We start from the raw sequence: 21,787 nt of genomic DNA on the forward strand, positions 1-21,787 counted from the left end.
CATGAACCCATGGTGTTGTAATCAAGGTCTAATGCCACTTGTAACATCTCCCAGTTACTCTGTTGGGGCAACGCCACTCACAGTACTATAGAGATTGTGATAGCACAACACACATGTAACATAACCTGAAAAACATAACAACATGCATAATAATCATAAATAATATAAACAAGTTTAAGCACTCATATGATAAAATTTGTCCACTGGTTGCAGACCTTGAACACACCACCCAACCATAGACCTAACTGCTCTAGCTCTCTCAGTAGTCGGCCACCCCTGAGTTGGGGCCATGACTCCCTAACACCAAAAACTACCTAGGCCAGGTATATGTCTAGTACTGAATATGAATCGGACCAAGGTATCAAACCCTAGCAACCTCTAAAGAACAAACTTGCATCCCCCATCAACCCTACACCCAAGTAGTGCACCCCCCCTCTGTAGTCACAGTCCCTCGAGTTGTGCCATTACCTCTAGGGTGTCCAACTCGACCAGCCAAGGATGTCTCAAAGCCTTGTGGCTTCCAAGAGTTCCTACTACCCTCGAGGGTCTTCAGGTACCCTCTAGGCCCATAAAGAGACACATGTCCCTACACTTCTCCCTCTAGGGCTTCATCCTTTCCCTGAGGCAACCCAAGGAGAAATGCCCTTGTACCGCAAACCCACTAAGGGTCCTCAAGGTATAGCAGTTAGGGCTCCTCTATTTCTCCCCAAAACCAAGACCCATTAAGGGTCCTCAGGGTATAGTAGTTAGGGCTCCTCTGTTTCTCCCCAAAACCATGTCCGCGATCAATTTTTAGCAATCTCTAATGGAAAAGAAACCTAAATGTGTCTTATTCCCCTCCCTTTATCTTTTATTTATAGTTCAAGATTAATATTTTAATAATATTCCTAAAAGTAAATTTAGGAACGTTATAACTTATAAGTTTATAACCATAATAATGATTTGGCTTAGGAACCATGTCTGGGTTCTGCCACTTCACCTTTCTCCTTTTGTGGAGTCCTAGCCCCACATACTCTTTTCATCCCTTGGTTTGTAGTCGTGGTGTTATTTTATTAATCTATGTATATTTACATATTATGTCTAGTAGGCTCGCTAGCCTTTTAACACGCAAGCACTCTGGCTTGACCATACAGGGACCTTGGCCTTAAAACACATTTGTACACTAGCCCACCAACCCAAACAGGCATGCAAGTCTCAATAAAACCTGGCTCACCAACCTAATTAACATGTATCACTTCATTACACTCAAGTATTATATGTGCATATTCATTACAATTACAGGATTAATCCAAGGGTATTAGAATTTTGTTCTACATCTATTTTTCCATTAGAATTTTCATGTATGCTAAACTACGGGAAGATCTAGTCCTGAATATGTCTTCTCATCTCTTCTAAGCTCTTCATATTGTATTTAAAGTCCAAGGGGGCAAGATCCCTACTTGCAATAAATCAATTGTTGTCTAATTATAGTTTATCTATTTGTCGTTTAAAAGACTGATTTAGCTTTTAGACAATGTTAAAATTGTCACATAGGAATATTATTGTTAATTTCTTCCACAAAGACCTATTGAAATTTCATGTTGTAGGCATGATTCTATATGGTTTTATATCATTGGATTCTTGTGCAATTTAAGCTTTACAAACTCATTTGATTCTAACGTATGCAGTCCTTTAAAGTTCTTTGAAGACCTCTACATTTTATTTTCTTATTTTCACCTTGCAATGTCATAGTTGATTCTAGATTCGTAATATTTTAAAAAGGAAGCTAAAATGCTTATTCAAATAAAACACTAGTACATAAAACTTATTTATTTTCATATTCATTTCTTGCATGCTTAATGACTAAATCTATTGTATAAGAGCGTTGTTGGAATATATTGTTAATTTTTCTTAGGGCTATATTGTTCTTTGCTCTGATAATTGCATTTCTTCATTAACACATTAAGTTCACCCCATAACATCATAACATTATTCATATTTACATCATTATTTAACAGCGTATTCAACTATGTAGAAAGAATAATATCATCATCATCAATGCAGCGAACATAAAGGAACAACAAAAGAAAAGCATTCACACATAGAGAAACCAGGATTGGTCAGAGACCAAGGCAAAACCCACTATGGGGAAAACCCTTTCAAATTCTTCTTCTTATTAGATTGTCATCAAAGGATTCAGCAAAAGAGAGTACAATGATCCATATCTTCATCTATGAAACTATTCAACAAAACAACTACAACATCCATGCAAGAAACCCAACAATGCTTATACTCAAAACTCTTATTCAGAAACTTGTAATGAACTGTCACTATTTGTGGTCAACTACTGAACACTGCGGTCACAGAGCAAAATCTTCGGAAGACTGAGATTTCATCTTTTAGGTCTTGGTCGCATAGAGGAGGTGTCATGCAAGCAACTATAGCTGCCCAGTCGCACCCTTAAGCCTAGCATGCAAGTGACTATAGCTGCCCAATCGCACCCTTAAGCCTGGCATGCAAGCAACTAGGGCCTGCAACCGATATTCTGAAACCCTAACCCCCAATCACATGGATGGAGAGTCGTATGTGCGATTAGAAGGATCTAGTCGCACGGATGAGCTTATGTGCGAGTGATTGCAGTCGAATCCTTCATGTGTTGTGCCTGCGACTGAGGCCCAAAACCCTAAATCAGAGATGCGAGCTTCAAACCCTACAATTTCACCTTAGAGTGAACCTGATCCTCTACGGATGATCTGAAATGATCATATGTTAAACTGAAGTAGAATTGATTAATGCCAATAGTGAATTGAATGTTAACTTAAAGTGCTTTAACCGTGAGAATCGATTGAAAAGGGATGAATTGACGACAAAATTAAAACATAAGCAAGATGTAAACAGAAGTGAAAAGCAACAAAAACACAGCGATACCAGACAGCAAGATTGATTACGGAGTTCGTCCCTGATGGACTACGTCTTTGGGTCCGCTTTCAAGATGGGCGACCGCTTTATTAGGATTGAATCCGAGGAGGTCGATTACACAGCAAATTAACCAAAGTGATTGTGCACACGGGCACTTCTGGTCACTGTCACAAGAAAGCTCTCTAAATTAGCTTTCAACGCTTGTCACGGTTCCCAATTATGACTCTAGATGCTTTTGTTACACTGAAAACAAAACAACCTATATCCTCCAGAATTTGCATACAAAACTCAAACCCACTCTCCCCTCACTTCAATGAGCCAAACTATCTTTATAGCCCTGCAAATGCATTCTAACCTCCTTAGGCTGAGTTTCGGGATGAATGAGTTGAAATTAGGGTTTGCCATTATGTCATAAAGACACCTAAGGATTTGTTACAAGGTCTTAGCATTTAATTAGCACCAAAACTGCACTTAAAAACCCAAAAATGACTTTGGATAAGCGCTTATTTGCCAGCAGTTAGCAAATGGCGCGGAGGTGAGTGACAATCACATGTGACTAGTCGCGTTCTAACCGCAGGCTTACACCCGGTGCTGGTTCCCGACGGTTCCGGATAACAATCAGCGACATGCCATGTGAATGTAGCTTCCTCCCGGCGGTTTCGAAAACAACGCTTATTTGGTGGTTCCGATAACCTATTACAGTTTTTCGCCTGTTCACATGGACATAGCTACGATTACGGTTTGGAGCTGCATTGATACAGTGAAGGTTACCCTAACGGTTCCCTTCTGTCCATGTGAACATAATATAGTCCGACACGATTAGGAAGTTGCAGTTAGGGACTTATGAAACACATTGTATTGTTTATTCATTTGTTATGTGTAATGTTATGTATTTTCATGGGCCGAGAGGGTTTGTAACTTTAGGATTAATGATTTTTAATGCATGTTCTTTGATCTAGGTTAATGGGTTTAGATGTATTAGGTTTTAGGACTTAGGTTTATTTTTAGGACTAGTATTTAGGTTAATGCGTCACTTTGATTTTGATACAAAAACCCATGTACACCTTTTCGTCACAAAGCGACATTTGTCAACATCACATGACGACAAACACAATTCGACAACCAAACCCCAACGAAACCGATGACAAACACATGTCGAAAACCAAGTACAAAACCATATCCTTTGAACACCGTGAACCATATCACCCATTGACATTACCGGTGGAACTGAAAATCAACACCGGACAACCTGAATCATAAACATCACTATTGAAGCTGAAGATATCGGATACTGAATGTTGACGACAAATACTGGCGAAATTGATAAAGTTCAAGACCTCATTGACCATGATCATTTGAAGATCACTTCAACTTTGAACCACTGAAGACTCCGCTCATGTTGGACTGACAAGATCCTCTTGGATCAATCCTCTCCACTTGAAAGCTTTTGGACCACAAAAGTTTGACTAGACAGATAGCAGATGAGGGTAGAGCTCCCTCACTCTCCACCTTGCCCTGATGATGTACCAATACATTCGATCAACCACCTGAAAGTGATGACCCTGATGATGTTGATCATGGCACATTTTGAATCTGTGAACTGTTCCATCCATCTGCAGTATGCACAACTTGCGAAGATGGTTAAACAACTTGTTATGAACATGGCAATTGACTTCTTTCCATGAAGTACCATGAATTAGTGATTCATAAACATCTTTGAAAACAGTCTCTACAGGATATTGTTCAATACTTTTGACATGTATTAACAATCTATTTTGTGGAATGACAGAAACATTCAAAGACATTCTTGACATCATACCAGCTACTTGACTTGAGATACTTTCCTGATTCCTGATTACTAAGTGAACTTGCTGCAATAAACTCATCAAACTGTAAGGTGAAAACTGCTGCAACTTAGTTTTATTTTGAAAGTATTGAAGTGGTTGTTGATTTGTTTGAATCACTGTTTCCTCATTTATTAAATGATGTCTCCATTGATTAACACTTTCCTTTAATGCATAAGTTTCCCTTTTATGTACTGGATACTTTGACATTGCTTTAGAAAAGGCTTTGATATGAAAACAAATAGGCTTCCTCTCCACTTGAAAAGAGGCTTCAAAATTGTTTGAAACATGAAATGGTGACACAATACAAGAGAAATGTAACACTGACTTTCCCCAATACTAACCTGCATCCCTGTAACTTATAACTCCCAAACTTGGACTGAATTGATTCATTCTGACATTAGGAAGAGGATATTTAGGCATCAACTGTAACTCATGTTGTATCCCCTGCTTATGAGTAAGATGTTTGGTTTCTTTAAATAGGACTGAAAAAAGTTTCTACCTTTTCGATCAAACTATCTTTAAACTGGGACTCATAACTTGAACAAACATCATGTCGATTCTGATGTTGTTCCTTTACACACATGATTACAAATATCTTATTTGAACTTATTAATCGCTTCATCTGATTAGCAACAACTAAATTCAAGTGAGTTTTACTTTGATGTGCCCTGACAATAAATTCAACCCCATCTTTCTTAAGGTGATATTTATGCTCTCTCCTATAAAATATTACATCATGAACATAAAGATAAGGACTTCCTAAGACAACTCCACATATGTCTATTGGAACCACATCTAATTCCACTTCATCAATGTAATTAGTTGTAATGGCAAATCTTAATCGACATTGTTTTGTGACTTTTATCTGAGTTGATTTATTTAGCCATCCTAATGGGTAAGGTCTTGGATGATTTCGTGTCTCCAAACCCAAGTTCTTAACTAAATATTCAGATATTAAATTGGCCTGTGATCCACTGTCAAACATTGTATCTATTTTTGTGTGCTTAGAAGTTATCCTTATGTTAAATAGTTCAACACTTTTATCCTCATTTGAAGGATATATGTTTAATGAAGATGCAATAGTATTCGAACTTGAACCAATGTCAAAAGTTTTACCTATCGAAACTATGGCAGTTATCCTCCTTTCATCACTTGAATCAGAGCCTAGATCTTGTTGGATTGCTGCATTTGCTTTCTTTTCATCCTTCTCCTTAAGGAACTTCTTTGGCTTAAGTTCGGGATGAATTTTCCAACACCTAGATTCATCATGACCGATTCTCTGGCAATGAGAACAAGTAGGTCTTTCCTTCTGAGTTGTCGCTGATTTCTTTCCCTTCGAATTGTTCTTCCCCTTACTATCATTGGAATCCTTGATTTCCAACTCTTTGGATGATTGCGGTGAAAACTTGAATGGTCTACCACCTGATTCAATATGTATGGCTTGAACACACACTTCATCAAAATCATTAGGATTAAACATCAATAATGTATGCTACAAATATGAATGTAAACTGTCAATGTATTTTAATAAAGTTTCACGTGTATCCAATGAAATACCAAGCGCCAATGCTTTCTTTCTGAACTCCTGAGTAAACTCCTGAACACTCTTCCCTTTACCTTGCCTCAAGTGCTGCCAATCAATAACAACTTGTTGCATGTATCCTAAAGGATAGAATTGTTTCCTAAGAGCTTTTAAAAACTTAGACCATGAAGAGATGACTTTACCTTTCCGCTTTACATCTATCTGAGTTTTACTTTCCCACCAGATTAAAGTTGTTCCCCCCATTCTAAGTGTAGCTAACTGAATTTTTGTTTTATCGTCATAAATGTTCTGAATACGAAAATACACTTCTAACTTCTTAATCCAGTTATCTAACTTTTCAGGATTCATTTCGCCATCATAAATAGGTAACTCAAATTTTACATCAAGTTTCAAAAGATATGTTTTCTTAGGTTTCTTTTCTGTTTCAGAATCTAAACTGGAAGAAGAAGAAGAAGATGATGATGATGATGATGGAGATGATGGAGGTGTAGGAGGTTTATCATCCTTGCCTTTACCTTTGTCCTTCTTCGATGTCATTGAAGAAGAAGCCACATCTCCTGCCTTCTTATCTTCGTATAGTTCTCCCAACATCTGCTGCATACTCAAGAATGCTTGTTGAAATTGTTCCTCGCTCATCTTAGTTTTAGGATTTTCACCTGCATTAGATCCTATCATGATCGACTTATGAGCGACTCTTCGCTTTCCAATCTCTGGATCGATCTCCTCGAGGATTCCTTCTCCACGTTGCGACTTTGACCTGATTAACATTCACTGGCAAAATTCTACAAACGCGACCTTCTCCGATACCAAATTATATGATCTGAAATGATCATATGTTAAACTGAAGCAGAATTTATTGATGCCAACAGTGAACTGAATGTTAACTTAAAGTGCTTTAACCATGAGAATCGATTGGGATGAATTGACAACAGAATTAAAACATAAGCAAGATGTAAACAGAAGTGAAAAGCAGCAAAAACACAGTGATACCAGACAGAAAGATTGATTATGGAGTTCATCCGGACTACGTCTCTGGGTCCGCTTTCAAGATGGATGACCGCTTTATTAGAATTGAATCCGAGGAGGTCGAATACACAACAAATTAACCAAAGTGATTGTGCACGCAGGCACTTCTGGTCACTATCACAAGAAATCTCTCTGAATTAACTTTCCAACGCCTGTCACAGTGCCCAATTCTGACTCCGGATGCTCCTGTTACATTGAAAACAAAACAACCTATACCCTCCAGAATCTGCATACAAAACTCAAAACCACTCCCCCCTCACTTCAACGAGCCAAACTGTCTTTATAGCCCTGCAAATGCACTCTAACCTCCTTAGGCTGAGTTTCGAGATGAATGAGCTGAAATTAGGGTTTTCCATTATGTCATAAAGACACCTAGGGATTTGTTACAAGGTCTTAGCGTTTAATTAGCACCAAAACTCCACTTGAAAACCCAAAAATGACTTTGGATAAGCGCTTATCTACCAGTGGTTAGCAAACGGCGCGGAGGTGAGTGACAGTCACATGTGACTAGTCGCGGTCTAACCGCAAGTTGACATCCAGTGCTAGTTCCTGACGGTTCCGACTAACACTCAGCGGCATGCCATGTGAACGTAGCTTCCTCTCGGCAGTTTCGACAATGGAGCTTATTTGGCAGTTCCAATAACCTATTACAGCTTTCCACCTGTTCACATGGACGCGACTACAATTATGGTTTGGAGTTGCGCCGATACGGTGAAGGTTACCCTGACGGTTCCCTTCCGCCCATGTGAACATAACTATAGTCTGACGCGATTAGGAAGCTGCGACTAGGGACTTATGAAACACATTGTATTGTTTATTCATATGTTATGTGCAATGTTATGTATTTTCATGGCCCGAGAGGGTTTGTAACTTTAGGATTAATGCTTTTTAATGCATGTTCTTTGATCTAGGTTAATGGGTTTAGATGTATTAGGTTTTAGGACTTAGGTTTATTTTTAGGACTAGTATTTAGGTTAATGTGTCACTCTGATTTTGATACAAAAACCCATGTACACCTTTTCGTCACAAAGCGACATTTGCAACATCACATGACGACAAACACAATTCGACAACCAAACCCCAGCCGAACTGACGACAAACACATGTCAACAACTAGGTACAAAACCATATCCTTTGAACACCATGAACCATATCACCCATTGACATTATCGGTGGAACTGAAAATCAACAGCAGACAACTTGAACCATAAACATCACTATCGAAGCTAAAGATATCAGATACTGAATGCTGATGATGAATACTAGCGAAGTTGATAAAGTTCAAGACCTCATCGACCATGATTATTTGAAGATCACTTTGACTTTGAACCACTGAAGACTCCGCTCATGCTAGACTAACAAGATCCTCCTAGATCAGCAGACGAGCCTCAAACCTATGTGAGCCAAAAACCAAGATAGAAGAGTGTCTCATGATTGTGTCCAAATGAGGTAGAGGTCACTTGTATTTATAGCCTTCAAAGGGTGTCCACTTTTCTTTAGGGTTGACCTTGACAAATGTGCACATGTGGGATTTTCTTCATAAGTACACTTTCCCTTATCCAATTTGAGTGATCTTTAGGTCGATTTTGGTCCTCTCGAAAAGAGGAATTCAATGCAATCATTATCTCCATCAAGTAAGTTGTCCAAAGTGGAATTTGACGCAGTTGCATATTTTTAATAGATATATTGGGGTTCGTTGTTTAGCACTCGCCCATTGCATTCATCCAAGACCATAATAAGGATCTTCCAGATTATGAAAGAGGAGTACCACCTCTATAAAAAATGAAGAAGGAATCTTGATAATCCCCTAGGAGGTTGACTCTTGTCCTTGATAGAAAAAGAGATCAATAGTGCTCTAGACACAATCAAATAAGGATTGTCTAGAGATAGGTCTCTATATAATCTTTCACTACAGTAGTACGTGCAAAAGAATTCACAGCATTCAATCATGTTATCTATCAAATAATTGAAAATAACAATAGAATTCATAGTCCCATGTACTAACATATTACACGATCAAAAGGAGTTCATAAATCATTAAATGAAAACTATTATAAAACCACTTAATACCATCTTGTACTTCTTCCAAAGAACCATAAAGCTTATGTAGTTGAAGTCCTCTCTTCAAGAGATGATCTATATTATTGTTGTGCTCTCTACAAATATTAGTATGGCTAACCGAGATAAATTGATTAGATATTGCCTTTAATTGTTGTGCTAGTGAAAGGAGAGAATTATTTTGTACTTGGAGGCTTCTTTTCATCAAATTATGACCATAGATGAATCACCCATGCCCAAAAAGTTTATCAATCTGTTGTGGGGAAAAGTATCCGACTCGGAATGACCCTATCCCTACTCTAAGGGTGATAGTTCCTTAGCAACAACTGAAAGTAAAGCTTTGATATTTTTCCTTTATGAAAGTACAGAGAAGGAAGAAAAGATTGACCAACCGATGTCTTTCGCTTTTGTCGATCCTGTCTTCTCTCTTTGCCTCTTGTTCCCAGCTCCTTGCTCCTTTTGCCGGCCCAGCTACACAAAGATCCTGCAAAAACAAGAGAGGGAAACTACAAGAAACATGTACTCATAACTGATGCATGGATTAGGATGAATCAAATATACAGATGAAAACAATACATCATTGCAATACAAGTATATAGGAGAACATCAAAAGCTTTATTGATAGAAGAAAAAGGTTCTGAGAAGGTTACAACCATAAATGGCTCCAATCCAGCAGCACCTCCCCAGCAGCAAGAAATCTCCTCTTCTCCTCTATAAAAGCAATCACCCAATAACTCTAACTGTAAACCAACAACACTTCCTTACTTTGCACAAAATTCCAGCTTCCTTAGACCTCATAGAAGAGCTCTATATATAGGGTAGAAGGAGAAAGGATGAGTCAGCTTGAGACTGACATAAAGCTGCCTTGTGTCCTCTCCCTCTTCAGTTAAACTTCAGTTCTTGAGTCCACTTGGAGATCCTTGCTTCCACATGGAGATCAAGTACCTCTTACTCATCATAGGGCGAATTCCTTGAACCAAGTGTCAGTTTGGAAGCTTCCTGGGCACTTGACACCTTGCAGAATGACTGTGCCACTTGGCCAATCTCGCTCAGCGCAGGTAGCCTTCATTGGTTTTGACTTTCAGCGCAGGTACAAGGAGGAGCAGTTGACATTCAGCGTAGATGCTCAGTGGAGCAGCTGACATGATCCAAAAATAGCCTGTTTTTGAGTGTTTTCAGGTGGAGAACTGATAGGAAGTGCTGTGGTTTGCTGACCTTGTTCCTCTAGGGGTAAGAACAACATGTTTAGGGACTTTGGATCCCTGTAATTATCGACATTTCATGCTCCATGCTGCGAGGCACAAAAATGTCTATAACAGTTGCCCCCTAAAGTATGAGGCCGTTTATCAGGTGAAATGCTTTATCCAGAGGGTCCGAAGTTCATTCAAGTGCTGAGAGGTGCCCTGTAATATAATACAATACAATACATTATTTTTCATTCTGTTTTCATGATCTAGCTGAGGCGGGCATTCCCATGCTCAGCTTTATAAATACATTTTGGTACATAGAACAGACGATCGTCTGATGGTAGACTGATAATTTTCTGCTGAAATTATCATCCTTTGAGTAGGATGATCATCTGCTGCAATGATGTACATGACAAATGTTTTTATATTTCCTGAATATGTATCGCAGCCCGGATGGATGAAACTAGATCCGGGGTCTTCAAACTCGTTCGATCTTCACTCTAAGTACAAGTCGATCCATGTGAGAATTTCGCTGAAGTCGAACATGGAAAGACATCGCTTGATTACCGGTCAATGATGAAAACCGTTAACAAGCGCGAGAGGAATCACCGATAATGATAATGACCCTCAAGGTACTGCAGTACAATTCACGTGGCGTGAATAAAGGACTTGGCGTCGAACGCCACGCAAAAATCTTCTGGTCGAAGGTCATTGATGTATACCTGTCGCCGGAAGTGAGAAACTTGCCATTGAGGCATGCAAGCTTCAAAGTACTGATGGGGTTGTTCCTAGATCAACTTCTTGGATAATGAGTTGAAGTCGACAAGAAGCGATCCGTCAAAGGAGGGCCTTAATGAATCCCACATCAATGACACGGAACGGAGCTGATGATTTTAGTGGAGGTGAAAACAAACTGTGACATATGATTCAGGGTGGCGATCATGAATGGATGAAGGATAATGTATGGCAGTGGATGGGACACGGTTGACACTTTCAGAATGACCTCTCTTGAACATATAACGACACTGATGCGATGGATCGGTAGCATTACCCCAAAATGTGGAAGGTTTGGCGAAGACCATGGTGATGAGACCGGTGAATGAGACAACCCAACCCGATGTGGTACGGAAGAAAAGTGTCATGTTCAAGAGCGACTTGCTACCATTAAGCTTTGATGTTCTCCCAATTTTTCCCCAGTCATTTCTGACCAGTACCTCTTTATTTTTGTCAAGCTTGAGGAGGATAACATATGCTTGTTCTATAACCTGCCCTTCGGGCAAGCCCATCGCTATGATTTAACGAGCTTAGCGATAGGGAAACTCGTTCTCGTCTAAAGACAAGTTTGTCACTATTTAATCATTTTAACGAGTCTAACGACAAGGAAAACTCGGTCCTTTTCATTTTTAGAGAGTCTGAAAAGGTACAGAAAGTTAACTCCATAATTCATTTTTCGTCATCTAATCCCTTAAGTCCGAAAAAGTATAAAACAATACAGAAGGGATGGGTGTTCGGTACTTTTAACGAGCCGAACAAGACAAGCGCTCGATCTTTTTGTGTAATAATCCCTCAGGTCCAAAAAGATTAAAGTCTAAATGAGGGATAGCTCTTCCGGTCCTTTTAACGAGCTGGAAGGCCAAAACTCGGCAAACTTTTCATATTTTACGAGTCTGAAAAGAGCTCAAAGAGGACTCGTCTTTTGAGGAACGAGTGATGAACAGGGATAGCAACTGATTCCAGGTACAAGTTGGAATTTTCCAATCACGGCAGTGTCACAAGGATGGCTAGGTGAAATCACTCTTCGCAGATGTTCCTCAAAATGGGTAAACACATAAATGGAAGTGAATGATCGGCCAAATGACGGTGGAGGTGACGGTGCACAAACACGACCAAGGCTTTTATGGCTGATGAATTTACGATCTCAAAAGGGTATTTACCGGTTCATTTTTTCTGAATGAGCTTGAACTCTAAAGGAAAGCCTGCTCATAAACTTATGTTTATTTTTTAACGAGCATGAACTATGCGCTAAAACTGCTCGGATCTTGCGTTTATTTTTTAACGAGCATGAACTATGTGCTAAAACTGCTCGATATACCAGTCATGCCCCCAGCATAACAAATGCAATCGAGGGGGATGCCCCGTAGACTTCATAGGGTCGTTTCATTTTTTAACAAGGTTGACATGGTAAAGAACTATCCTTATTTCATTTTTTAATGAGGTTGACCTGAGATAGGAACTATCCTCGAAGCTTTAGATCCATTAGAAACAGAAAGTTTCATATTCCATTGTAGCCATTTCCGCCAGATTACTTGGAGGCGGTAAGGCGAAAGTACCCATCAACGGAGGGTTTTCTAGGAAGATGAATCCGATATTTTGGAGAGAACAATTGTTCCCATGGATCATTGGAATGCTTCCCATGATGCGAGGTTGCACAACTTCTGTCGAAGTTGTTGTCGAACTGCTTGGTTGATCTTGTCCTTTGCTGTTCGACGATTGCGGATCCCCGCAATCTTTTCTTCTTGTTGAAATCAAAGCATCGTCCCGTTGCTTAGAAGTTGACAACATTAGTACCTCGCATCTAGAAGCATCTCTACTATCAACCAGATTTTGACCCGGATTTGGAAACGGATCATTTAGAACAGCTGGGGTTTACGAATTCTTTACGAATCTTTTAAGCTCAGCTTTGAATGGACAATCTCTCGTCCAATGATCCTCCTCACATATCTGACACCCTGACGGAGGTGGTTTCCTCTTTCCGGGAGATCCTGAAGAAGTTTTCTGAGGGGATGATTCACCCTGTTTCTTCTTCCCTTTGTTTTGTTTCTTCTTGCTTCCTGGTTGATTGGAGTTTTTGCCTTTATCCGTAGATACAACATTTACCTCCGAAGCAAGGATCTCTTGATTTGCTTTTTGATTCGAAGTCTTACGGGCTTTCTTATTCGAATCCCTTGTCGTCTTAGCGTTTGCAGTTCCAATCACGCCATCACCGGCATGAGAGTCACTATTCGATCCGGGAGGAGGAGGGATTGAAAATTCCGGTCTGGGGGCGTCAGGTATTTTATCATAGAGCGTGCCCGACTGAGTATATACTAAGTCCAAATATTGAGCACGAGCAATAACCTGCTCCTCTGTTACGACGCCTCCCTTAGCCACATCTTCTGTTATAGCCGGAAGAAGCGACTTTATGAACCACTCAGCTAATAGCTGATCTGGAACATAAGTCTTTACCATTCTGCGACGACGACGCCACTCATGTATATGATCCGATATATGTGTGGCTGTTGTCTGCTTGAAATTGGTTAAGATTTCTGTTCCAGTTTCGTACCTTATAGGTAACTGAAAGTGTGTTAAGAAAGTCGTGGCTAGGGAACTAAAATTGTCGAAAGAGGCTCTAGGTAATTCAATATACCATTTAGCCGCCGGACCAGTCAATGTCCTCTGGAAAAGGCGAAGCCTTATCGAATCATCATTCAAGGTATTCGACGAACACCACAGATGGAATGTCATCACATGATTCGACGGGTCTTCGCCAGGATTTCCATTGAATTTAGGAATGTCCGAAGGAAGTTTGTGAGGAATCGCTGGCCACCAATGGGCATAGGCGATTGGATCGTTCGTCAATCGATGTAAATCTGGTGATTCTAGAGTTGCCACGAATGGCAACTGCTGATTCAGGTTTGGAGAGGCGTACCCAAGATACGATGGAATCGCCTGAGCAGTAGGCCTTTGCATACCAGCATAATGCAACTGATGTTGATATGACTGATATGGCTGGTGGGCTTGGCCACTGTAAAGTGGTTGATTTAACCCGTTCTGAATATAGGGTTGCCCACTATTCGCAAAGATCTGTTGTTCAGATCCCTGGTACACCTGTTGAAACTGAGGTTGTTGGTATTGCACCATCCATGGTTGCGAAGCCATGTTTTGCTGTGCGATACTAACCGACGGACCAAGATGCGGGGTTATGGTTCCCGTTTGTGTCTGTGTCGTCCCGGCAGTTGGCGATTGTGGTTGTGTTGCAGGTTCAATGGGCTGTTGCATTACAACTTGGGGTTGACATACAACAGGCATCGATTGAACTTGCGACACGGTTACAATTGTTGGCGTCATCGGGATACTAGACATAGGTACACACTGTTGCATGGAATATACAACTCTTGGTTGTTGGGGTAACATAGGTACCCAACCACTCGTCGTTACTTCAGTCAAACCTGAATGTTGTTGAAAACTGCCGTATGGGTATCCCCCCGGAAGGGGAAGTGAAAGGGCATATTGCCCCCCATATGGTAACAATCCGGAACTCAAGGGTATAGATTGCCTTTGAGGACTGGATGGCCCAGACTGATTTCCAAAGGGATCAATTTGTCTAGTTTCAACATAAGAATTACCGGGTATTATACCGGAAGAACAAACTGGAACAGACCAAGTTGTCGTAATAGTCCCTGGGTGGACTCCTTCTAGCTGATGAGAGCTAGTCGGGATAGCTGGTATGCCGGCAAACATCGTTGGAGTGACAGCAGGAGCTTCTGCTGTCGCTGTGTCATTTGGCACAGTCCTAGATGTCGATGGTTGCTCAGACATTTTAAGTCTATCCAATAAACTGCCTAACGATTCTACAGGAACTTCCAGTGGCGATGGACAAACTTCTGATGCAGAAGGAAAAAGAGTGGCGCCTACTCCAAAATGAGTTGGAGTATTTGCTTGCTGGTCCTCTACGATTTCCTCTATTGCAATCAGACCAGGAGGAAGAGGAAGACCGTCAGGTCCGTAAAAGATTTCTGGTGCCGAAGAAGGGGTTGCTTCGACAACGACAGTTGTTTGAGCAACAAGACTCTGTGGACCGGTTTCAGATGGAACTGGTTCAGTTATGCAAGTACTTGTCCTCAGACTGGGATCAGTACAACTGTCCCTCTGTTGCTGTTGAACTTCTTCAATAGAGGCAGGGATTCCAGAAATATTAGGAGTGACCAGAATCTCAGATGTTGTCGGAACTGTTGTTCTAACTTTAATGGGAGATTTTGACCTGGTCAAGCGAGTTCGCTTCGTCCGTACTACTCTCGATTCCGGAGACAAAGACGGTTGACTCGCGAGTCTCCCCGAGCGACGGAGTTTTAATTGACTTTCCTCCACGGTTGCGGATTACTTGATCAACTAAAATACACAAAGGGGAATTATGTTTCCGTGTTGAATGAATTTTATTAGACGCTTTTAGACACAACTTTGCTTTTTCATGTTTTAAGAGTCGAGAAAAAGCTAAAGATGACTCTAGTCGCCTTCGATGTATTAACGAGCCCGAAGTGACAAATGCTCGGTTGGACTTTTTCAGTTATAGAGTTTGAAAAAGGCCAAAAGAAACTGCTCTGGAGATCTAGGCAGAGGGTGTGCCAAACCTTTCGCGAAACCACAGAATACGTTTTACGGTACGGGTGGTCAATCTTCGTGAATGCTGTGTTCACTGCATCGCGATCAGTAGGGCGGCCGACACGGCTTCCTAAGGATAAAGGATAAATGCCTATAGGGGTCTCCCAATATACGCGACGGTACGCGGGAGCACAAGTCCGTATTAGTGCTATCGTCCCTCAGGAGGAATCACCCACCTTCGTAGAGATCGACAGTCACTACGTTTAACGACGCCGGAACACGTCTCTACCTAGACCTCTATTGTGAGCGTTATGTTACAAAGCGTTTTTAGATTCATTCAATATATTTTAAGTTGATCTTGTTTAGCAGTTTATCTTTCAGGATCACCACGAGATGTATTGGTACAAATTCCTAAATGCAGCTAAAATGATAAGCAAGCTTTACAATCTTTTTAGCTTTGAAAATCCTAACTACTGAGGGGAGAGAAAAACATAATCTTTCCACACAGAGCACAAAGCACAAACTAATGCACTTTCTCCTAGATCAATCACGCAAACTTATCAAAAAATGCAAATGCAAGATGCATGTATTTCTTTTCTTTTCCCTTAATGTTGATGTAAGACAAAAGGAAACTGTCGTATAATTTTCGAATTCAATTTGAAGCGTAAACAAACAAGTTTTGTCTAAAATCAAAAGACGCCTTACAGGTACTTGTTTCGACACTAAAAATGTATGAATTCAAACCATAAAATGAAAAACAAACAAACTCAAACAGCCATGAACAGTAATAAAACTAGCTCTTAAGATCACAAAGACACTTCTACAGTTCAGGATCTAAGAGGCCACAGCTATACTGGTTTGCTTTTCACAATGGGAAACTGTAACTGAAACAAGAAATACTGAAAGAACAATCACAGTTTCATCACACAACTGAGGCGGAATAATGTCAAGGAAAGTTGGTTTACAGCAAGTACAAATGACAAGCAATCAGCAGCCAAACAACAGTGAAAACAGGGCCAAGACTCAGTAGGAAACCTCAGCAAGACACTGGCTAACTGGTCCAGCGCAGGCTCTGGTCTGTCAAACTGACTTTCAGCGCAGTTCCCGAAGGGAGTACCTGCGCTGAAATGCAGACTGCCTTTGGACAGCCTGCACTGAGACACGAGAGTTGCGTTTACAAGGGTTTCCGGGTCATAAAAAGCTCAAAAATTCACTGTTTTTGCTGAAATAAAAAGCTATAGGTCAAGTACAAGCTAAGGGATGATCAAGAGGATGAAAAGCTATCACAAAGAGCACAAGAGTCCTTGTGGATCAGCTCTTCAAATCACAAACTTGCTCAGAAACTGAGCCAGAGCAGCTGCCCTCTACTTTGCAATTGAAGGACTCAATTGCAGTTCGATTTGGTGCTCTCTTTGTTTATGAGATGAATAGCAAGAAACACAATAAACCAACAAGATACTAGGCTCCCCAGTGGAGTCGCCAGTTTGTTGTGGGGAAAAGTATCCGACTCGGAATGACCCTATCCCTACTCTAAGGGTGATAGTTCCTTAGCAACAACTGAAAGTAAAGCTTTGATATTTTTCCTTTATGAAAGTACAGAGAAGGAAGAAAAGATTGACCAACCGATGTCTTTCGCTTTTGTTGATCCTGTCTTCTCTCTTTGCCTCTTGTTCCCAGCTCCTTGCTCCTTTTGCCGGCCCAGCTACACAAAGATCCTGCAAAAACAAGAGAGGGAAACTACAAGAAACATGTACTCATAACTGATGCATGGATTAGGATGAATCAAATATACAGATGAAAACAATACATCATTGCAATACAAGTATATAGGAGAACATCAAAAGCTTTATTGATAGAAGAAAAAGGTTCTGAGAAGGTTACAACCATAAATGGCTCCAATCCAGCAGCACCTCCCCAGCAGCAAGAAATCTCCTCTTCTCCTCTATAAAAGCAATCACCCAATAACTCTAACTGTAAACCAACAGCACTTCCTTACTTTGCACAAAATTCCAGCCTCCTTAGACCTCATAGAAGAGCTCTATATATAGGGTAGAAGGAGAAAGGATGAGTCAGCTTGAGACTGACATAAAGCTGCCTTGTGTCCTCTCCCTCTTCAGTTAAACTTCAGTTCTTGAGTCCACTTGGAGATCCTTGCTTCCACATGGAGATCAAGTACCTCTTACTCATCATAGGGCGAATTCCTTGAACCAAGTGTCAGTTTGGAAGCTTCCTGGGCACTTGACACCTTGCAGAATGACTGTGCCACTTGGCCAATCTCGCTCAGCGCAGGTAGCCTTCATTGGTTTTGACTTTCAGCGCAGGTACAAGGAGGAGCAGTTGACATTCAGCGTAGATGCTCAGTGGAGCAGCTGACATGATCCAAAAATAGCCTGTTTTTGAGTGTTTTCAGGTGGAGAACTGATAGGAAGTGCTGTGGTTTGCTGACCTTGTTCCTCTAGGGGTAAGAACAACATGTTTAGGGACTTTGGATCCCTGTAATTATCGACATTTCATGCTCCATGCTGCGAGGCACAAAAATGTCTATAACACAATCCCTCTATCCATGTAACATACCTTGTCCCCAAAGTATCATTTAGGAGGTGTGGTATTTAAAAAGATTCATCTTAGACAATTCTAAGGTCACTTCTGAGCTCATTGAGGCTTTTTACTTGTCAAGATATTTTCAATGAGTATACTCTTTCTCAATTTCAAGATCCAAGAAAAAAAGTTATGGCCCCTTAAAGTTTCTTAAGGGTTTATCTCTCTTGCCATGTCATCATTTGTGCATGGCACCACGTGTCAAATGACATGGCATTATACAAACATCTCAACAGGTGAATGAATGTGTAGTGTCCCCTATGGATTAATTTCCCACGAGAGGACGAAATAGCCTATCCAACCCCATAGGCTATAATCATTGATAAAGCAGGAAAAATCCAATTATCCAATTCAAAGCAACATTGGGTAAATTTTGGTGTAGCTAGGGCAAAAAGCCCAAATTAGGGGTTGCACTTGCAACCCCTCGCATTAGAGAGAACCCCGTGAGGAAATATATAAATAAAGGAGAGATGGAATCGTTTTGTCATCATCAATTTGGATTGGAATATATCTGGTTTTCTTGAGCTGAGGCTATAAGGGTTTTAAGACCCCTTCTTGATTAGTTTCGGTGGAGGTGATCCCGCCGTAGCTAATCCCTTGTCTAGTTTAGGTGCAGTTGATCCCACCCTACCTAGACACCTTTTTCTTTGATATGGCACAACAAATCAGCTGAAGTACATCATACCTACCTTAGAGGCAGCTTTCTATGCCGTTCATATGGTCAATGACTTTCTCTCAACAACGAAGAATTGGGTTCATCAGAGGTTCAATTAAGGAGGATTGAGTCGTAGTAGGGCCTCCTTGAGGCACCTAATCCAAACAACAAAGGTTGCAGACCAATAGGAGTCTTGTTTGAGTTGTACTAAGGCACTAAAGCTAGCTAAGGCTAGTAAGGGACCTTTCTACATGTGTACAGGGCATTGTTTAAGGTCAGGCGAGCTTTTTGAGGTCATCGAAGGCACTATAATAGACAAAAAAAGGACCTCTTCAGTCTTAGATTAATTTTGGAGGCTGCAGCGTTGAATTCAACCCTCCTAGGGTTGCGAGTAACCACGATAGGGCTATCACACCCCACTGCAGACACTTGCCTCATTTCGACATCCATCGTGTAAATATATCTTGATAGCAAGTTGTAGGTACTGTTAGAAAAGGCAGTTAGTCTCCTATTCTCAAAGCCTGTGGATTATTCTAGGATAGTCGGGCCCCTAATGCAATAAGTAGAATCAACATAATAGGTAGTGTAGTAGTATAGAAGCATTTAGATTGAATGTTATCGTATAGTTACAATTAAATGTTGGCTTGGTAAATTGTGATATTGCAAAGAAGTATTGTACTGGTAGATGTTTAGACTGGGCACATTCACAGTTGTGGGCAGCTAGCCCTAACTTCTATAGTTTTTGTTAAAGAATCATAACTACTATCAACAATATAGTTGTAGTAAATTTTACATCATTGGTTGGGTATATTTTTTGTTTCATTGGGTAGTTAGCCCATTGAAGAATTGTAATGTCATTGCATTTTTATATTCATGCCTACATATTGTTATGTTTACTATTGTTAATAATTATTTTAAGGAAACCCTGGATGAACTAGAAATCCTAAGGCCAAAAATTTCCTTAGGACATTATAGAATGACCCCTCAATTCACATCAATGCATTTTGCTTTCTCTCTAGCATATCACATCTTCAAAAAATTCCTTTGGAGTGATGTATCGCACCTACAACAACTTTCTTATCACGCATCAGAGTTTTGTCCTATAATGTATCACATGTCAAACATGTTTCCATTTGCAACATATTTATCTTAGAAATATTTTGTTTTGAAAATATGTTGCACCATAAAATTTTATGGTGTGACATATAGCAAATTTATGGTGCAACATATCACACCAAGGAAAACTCTCTCTTATTTTCTTTCCTTTGATTCCATGGGTTATTGTTGTGACTTCTTCGACTTGTAGTAGTTGTTGATCTTTGATAACTTCCAGTTAAATAATGATTTGATGATCTCTGATTTGTAGTTGTTGTTGGTCTTTGATAACATCATGTTGAGTAATGATTTAGTGATGCCCTGTTCCACAAATATTGATGAGTATTCCATCTTCTTCCTTGATAATGTTGATATGGATCTTCTTTTCTTCCTTGATAATGTTGATATCGATCGTCTTGTCTTCCTTAAAATATTTCTTGGTAACAAGGATGTCAATATGATTTCACATTTGATAGCTTTCCTCCAAACTGTATATCCATTTCATCTGTCTTATTTTCACAAATAATGGCCTCCTCTACCCTCTTTGCCTAGTTTTTTATTACTCTAACCTTGCATGATAATACCATCATATTTGACAGGCACATCCTCTAGATGGATTTCAACTTTTTAACGTATCTTTTGGAGACCTTCTTGAATCTTGTCTTCCTTCTCTTTTTAAAGTTGGAATGTGACCCCATCTATCAAATTTTGACGCCTTTCTTCAATTCTAGACTACATTTCTTATTTTGTCTCATCCATGTCTGGGGCTTCTTCAATCTTCTTGCAAGTTTCCTCTTCAATTCTTTTGGTAGTCTCTTCATTTAGGATCATTGTTTCTTCTTGACTTTGATAATACTTCTTTTCTCCTTTGAATCTCTTAACATTGTCTAGTAGTTTTTTATCATGATATTGTAATCTATATATTTCTCCATCTTTCTTTTACAATTCTTCCCTTGAGACATTTTTTTTCCAATTCCTCTTGATACTCTTCCCCTATTTAATTGTTCAATCTCCTTAATGAGTGTTTAATTAAGGTTTTGTATATTACATAGCTCATCACCCTTCTTGAACTTGATCTCATCTTTAACTTGATCTAGTCATGTTGAATTTTATGCATATCCTTCATTTTTGTATCATTGATCCATTTATTCAAGAAGAGTTCTTTAAATACTTTCCATGTGATGTTTGACGTAGTATAATTTTAAATACTTGTCCACCAATCCAATGCTTCATGACGAAAATACTTTATTTCCCTTAAAGGATTCATGTCATTTTCATTTATCATCATCCTTAGCCATTCCTCGGGATCGATTTCATCCTTTTCTTCATCTCCATTAAAATTAGGTACTATTATTACAACTTCATTAAGCTCTTTTGAAACCCTGCTCTGGAGTTTGTTCTTCTAGCTAACCTTCCTTCCGATGTATCTCTAATTTCAGCGCTCCTGAGATTCAAATTTTGACCTATAGTACTATGATATGTCCTCTTCTAAATCCCATAGGTTTGATCACAATTTGGCCTT

This window comes from Pinus tabuliformis, chromosome 5_1 (genome assembly GCF_031772625.1).
Source record: "Pinus tabuliformis cultivar Carrire ecotype Pingquan chromosome 5_1, CPIR1, whole genome shotgun sequence".
NCBI classification, from domain to species: domain Eukaryota; kingdom Viridiplantae; phylum Streptophyta; class Pinopsida; order Pinales; family Pinaceae; genus Pinus; species Pinus tabuliformis.